This window comes from Cupressus sempervirens, chromosome 5, assembly GCF_028749045.1.
Source record: "Cupressus sempervirens isolate cs-2001-9-10 chromosome 5, ASM2874904v1, whole genome shotgun sequence".
Classification (NCBI taxonomy): domain Eukaryota; kingdom Viridiplantae; phylum Streptophyta; class Pinopsida; order Cupressales; family Cupressaceae; genus Cupressus; species Cupressus sempervirens.
The window spans coordinates 772,943,535-772,949,534 of NC_143122.1; positions in this window are offsets into that span (position 1 = coordinate 772,943,535).

Genomic DNA, 6,000 nt, shown 5'->3' on the forward strand with positions numbered 1-6,000 from the left:
AATTACATAATTTAAGCTCTAATTGAAACGATTCCTTAATTAAATCCTAACCATTATTTTAAACCATATTTGGTTTATTGTTTATGTTTGGGGTTTGGTCGTGGACAACATTTGGGTTCAATTTGGTTTAGTAATAAGGTTAGGGTTAATTTGAATTAGAGATTTGGATTCAATTGCATTTAGGGTTATTATTTGTTGGAATATGAGGATGATAGTTATCATTTGGTTTTCATTGATGTAAACATGGTTGTTATTAGTGACAACATACTTATTCAAACCTCTAATGGTTCATGGGTGTATCAATGATTATAAATTGATTGGTTTATTGTAAATTCATCAGTTTATTGTACTCAATAAGTATTAGAATTAAATGTTCTACCATTTCATGGCTCATTGATTGTTTGAATCATCATGGTGATTTTATGAAGCTTATGTTTTAAGGCAATACTTTATGAATCATTTGGATGATTATTGTTCCACATATTTTTCTTAGTGTACTTATCATATCTTTGAGCACTAAAGACTGTGGTAGCATGTTCACATGCTTGAAGATTATTGTATTTCTTGAGGTGTCATAGCATGTATCTTAAATCTATTTTTATGGATACATTTTGGTCATTAGTTTGGTATATATGTAAAATTATTCCAAGATGTATGTGTAACAATGAGGATGTAAATCATACAATGCATTTATATATATAATGCAAGTGTGAACTAATCAAATAAGTTGCTCAAGGAAGTGAATTCAGTTCTTAACTATTTTTTTAGAAACCTAGCACTATACTGTATTATGGTTCTTCTTTTCATTATTTTGGCAGTGATACCTTGTCTTGATACTAAGCCTTTCTATATTTGAGTTGTGGAAATTTAGGTAGTTATCCTACAAACAATACCCTTTGTTCAAGAAGCCAACCTTGCTATAATAAATCATCTATTTAATGTCATGTTAACCAATGTTATAATTTCATGAAAATCAACTTCTCTTTGATTTTTCTGGTTGGAAAGATAAGTACATCAGGTGCGGAGGTGGGGTGAATTAGTGTTTATTAATAATTCACCAAATCAAATTTTAACCACAATTAAAATATGAAATATAATAACCAATTATTTATACTCATTAATTGTTGCAATTATTATGAGTTTACCTATTTGAATAAATGTAAAAGTAAACAAATAACCATAATAAAATCACACATCCACACATAACTCCATAATTTTGGTCTCACAAAAACCCTTTGCTATGGGGAAAAACTGGATTGGGGATGTCATCCACAACTCTTGACTACAATAAACTGATTAAGAGCTAAAATATTGTCACCTTCTAAGTGACTGACCTAGCTAGGAGTGACTGATACATTGTTGAATGTATCTAAAAGTCATATTAAAGACTAATTTGTTAAAATATTTTATCTCACTTATAGGGTGCTCACGTTATTAACTAAGTTAATGGATTTCACATACACTTACATAAACTATTAATTATTTGAGAAAGATGTTAGTGACTTGTAAAATGATTTTTACCTAAAGCTATTCAGATCCCTTGTTCTTGTTTCTACTTTCTCAATCCTTTTGTAGGATCCATGTCTCCAAATCAAGATTCACAATTGATTCTATATCAAACTCTTAACTCTTCATCATCTCTTTAGGCCTCTACTTGGTCTCCTCTTTTATCATTCTTACGTATACATACATATAACCTTATCATAGTTTTGTATACATTCCTTAGTTTCCAAATAAATTCATCTCATTCTCTTTATTTTCTTTTGTATTAGTGGCACTAGTAGTGTCACTTGGGACCTTTGATGATGTGACTTTGTCCTTATCGTATTTTTAATTTTTTTTTAACCTATTTCCTCTACTTTTTCTTCTTCTTTATTCTCTTCCTATTGTTTATGGTATTGTTGAATTTGTGAATCAATATTGTTCTCATTAATATGATTAACTTCAGCATAACTCTCTCTCTCTCTCTCTCTCTCTCTCACACACACACACACACACACACACACACACACACACACACACACACACACACACATTCTCACCCCCCTTCTAACCCCCTCACTCTTTTTCATTTATAAGCATTTTTATATATATGATCCCTAATTATTCTAATTCCAAACTTTTATATCATCTATATCTCTCTTTCCCTTCTCTATCTACCTCATTTCATCCCTTCCCCATCTCTCTCTCTCTCTCTCTCTCTCTCTCTCACACACACACACACACACACACACACACACACACACACACATCTTAAAGAAAAATTGTACTACCTACTCTTCCCCCCCCTCTCTCATTAATCTAAAAATATATATCTACTACCTACTCTTGCCATATTCTCACCCTATTTTCTCGCTTTCTCTACCTCATGTCTCTCAGCATGTCCTTATTGCCTCTTATCTACCCCCCATAATTAATCTCTCTTTTGTCTCTCCCTCTCCCTCCCCCTCCCACTCTTTCTCTCCCTCTCCTTCCCTAACTTCACCATTTCTTCTCCATAAATCTCTCTAATATACACACACACATGGCTCCCCAACTATTCTCTTTTATAATCTTCCATTATTTATGTCCTATTTCTCTCTCTAACACATACACATTTCTCTCTCTCTCTCTCTCTCTCTCTCTCTCTCTCTCTCTCTCTCTCTCTCTCTCTCTCTCTCTCTCTCTAAGACTTTATCAGCTCTCTACTCTTGTCATACTTTCCCCCTATTTACCTTCTTTATCTACCTCTTGTCTCTCACCTTGTCCCCATTCTATCTTACCTACCCCTATAATCTCTCTCTCTCTCTCTCTCTCTCTCTCTCTCTCTCTCTCTCCCTCCTTCCCTTCCCTCCCCCCCTGCCCCTCCCTCTCCCTCCCCTTCTCTCTCATTAATCTCTAAAATAAATTGTACTACCTACTCTTATCCCTACTTGACTTTTATGTTGTATTGTCATATTCTTTTGGACCTATTTTCTTATTATGTTTTATGATTATTGGTACTTGGTTATTGAATTTGATTAAATGTATTTCATACTCAGTTTATATAAATGACGATTTACTAAGTTATTCCAAGATTATTTCGATGATGATATAAATGTTCATTTAATGGCTTTCAGTTATTTTATGACATTAGTTAGAGGAATGATTTATATATAGTTTCTCTAGGTATTTGCCCTATACTTGCATGTGTATGGTGTACATGTATGTTTTATTTTATGATTGACATTTCTGATGTGGTTGAATGAGGGAGTCGTGGTCACCTTCTAGTCGAGATCTACACAATGTACCACTTCCCACTATTTCTTGATTAATTTAGAATATATGTGTATATACATACGTGGATTTTGTGTAGGTTGCAAGTACTAGGTATGGACTTCTCTAAATTTCTAGGATGAGTGTACCCTATCATAGTATCTCAATGGTATAAGTGGGGAGATAAATCTTGATTCGAAATCCTAACCTAAGCTGATTCTCCTAAAAAATAGGACAAGAATCTAAGTTAGTTTCACCTTTTCAAATTCATCAAGTGATGTGAATTTGTGATTTTGACCCTTGAGTTTGTTTTGGTATTTTGTACTTTATGATGAGTTCTCATATTTTGTATTGTGGGCTTGTGATGATTTTCTATTGTTATAATTAAATCAAATTATAAGAATATTTAATGATTTAATTTAATGGATATTTTATAAAGAAAATTCAATATTTAATTATATTTAATTAATTGAGAAATTAATTAAATAAAAGAATTATATTTAAATTTGTTTATTAAAGTCTAATTTAGCCATATTTATATTTATTTAATTTAATAATTTTATTTAGGAGTTCTATTTTAATCATAAACTCTAAATAATATTATTAGTTAAATTAATAAATATTATATTAAAAGTGTCTCATGATTTAATAAGAGAGAGAAAACATAAATTTAATAAAGTTTATTTTAATTAAATTGCATAAAGCTTATGCATGAAATAAAAATATAATAAATTAATTGAAGAGAGAGAAAATTATTTAATAAAGACATTTTAATTAATTGCAAAAAGTTTGCTAATAAAAATTAAGATATAATTAAATAACATAGATCAACAAGTCTTTTCATGTGATTGCACAATTGAAGCCCCAAATTTAGGGGAGAACTCTTTATCAGAGATCTAGGGCCCATTTTACAATTACATAGATTTGGAGGAGAAATTATTGGAAAGAGGATTTCGAAAGAAAAGATAATTGTTTGCGAGTTTTATTCAACTGTCATTTAGCATCAAATCTAGGTAGGATCTTATGGTTTTGTGCAATAGTTGCTCTCTCTTTGATTTCTCTACCTTCTCTATTTTTGCAAATCTATTTTCAAAATTGAATCGATTTGAAACCCTTTTATGTGATTTTATTGTTCTTCATATGAGAAACCTCTATATATGAATTGAATCTAAAATCCTTGTTCATGATATTATTGTTCTTCATTTGAGATTATCTATATAGAATTGCAAATATGAAACCCTTGTTTGTGTTTTTATTGCTCTTTATTTTCAAAACCATCTATAATGAATGGAGGGATTGAAACCCTTATTGTTAATTTGAGGTTTTGTAAATGGATTTGTCGAAATCAGGATGTGGGTTTTGAAAAGAAAACCAATTTTTCTTTATAGATTTTCACTATTTGGTTTGGATTTCTATTCTAGGTTTATTTTGGGAAAATTATCATATATATATATATATATATAATTGCTATAGTAATTAGGTATTACTGTGATAATTATTAAAATATAATTTTTATTTTTTTATATGGTGGTATATTTCTTTGTGGAGAGGGATTTTGTTGTTTTATTTAAATTTTTTTAAAAATATAAATTTATTCGGGTGGCGGCCACCACCCCACCACCCCCCTCCTTTCTCCCCCTTAGTTTCCTTTCTCTCTAGCAGGGGTCTAGTATTGCCATTACAGAACATGTATTGTTACGTCAACACTACCACCTGGCCAATAGGCCATAATAAATGTCTTTTTCTAGATGGTTTTTTTAGATGATTTTTTTTTAAATTATTAAATTTTAAATAATTTAATAAATATTTTTAAATATATTAATTTTTTTATTATTTAGTAAATATTAAATGTAATTTCATAATAATAATTATCATTAATAATTACTATTTTAATAGTTATTTTATTAATAAATAAAAATAACTAATATCTTTAATAATTTAATGCTTACTAATTTTAATTTAAATAATATTTAATTGAAGTCTTTAATTAATTTATTATTAAAATGTAATTGTATAATAAACTCTAATTTTTGAAGTTCGAAAAAATGGTTAAATTGGATTTTGTTTATAGGTGCAATTTTTATATAAGAATGATTTATAATACTAGGGAAAGTTTTGTAAATCAAAAAAGCCTTAGTAATTATATTACTTTAAAATTACAAAAACTATAATGTATGTTTACTAAACCCTTATGTTTGATAATGAATTGAATTATGAAACAATGTTTAAACAACTTTATATGAATTAGTTTCAGAATCGTTTGGGATTCTAGTGAACTTGAAAACCATAGTGAATTGTGTAACTAGAGAAATGGAAACTGAAACCCTAATTGAGATCGAAAACTTTAAGAACTATAAAATTTGGAAATGAAAACAAAAATGTGAACCCTATTTGGAATTGGAAACTCTATAAAAAATAATACTTGAAAAAAGAATTTGAAACCCTTGTTGTTATTTAATCTGTATTTTGAAAATGAAACTAAAAACTTGAAAACATTTAGTAAAAATTAAACCTTTGTGTTTTCAAAACCTAATGAATTATGAAAGTTATTATTGTATGTATTGTATGCGATGTATGATTTACTACTATCGAGGTTTCAAGGTTGACTTAGCTTTGGCCAGTCAGGATGTTCGCTAGAGGCTTGGGAGTTTTATTCTGTGATGTCATATGATGTTTTGTACATGATCTTTTATACCCAATCATGGTAATGTGTCATGTGTGTGCTATGATGAGCCCGATCAAATATTTTGATGTGCTTTCTAGTTC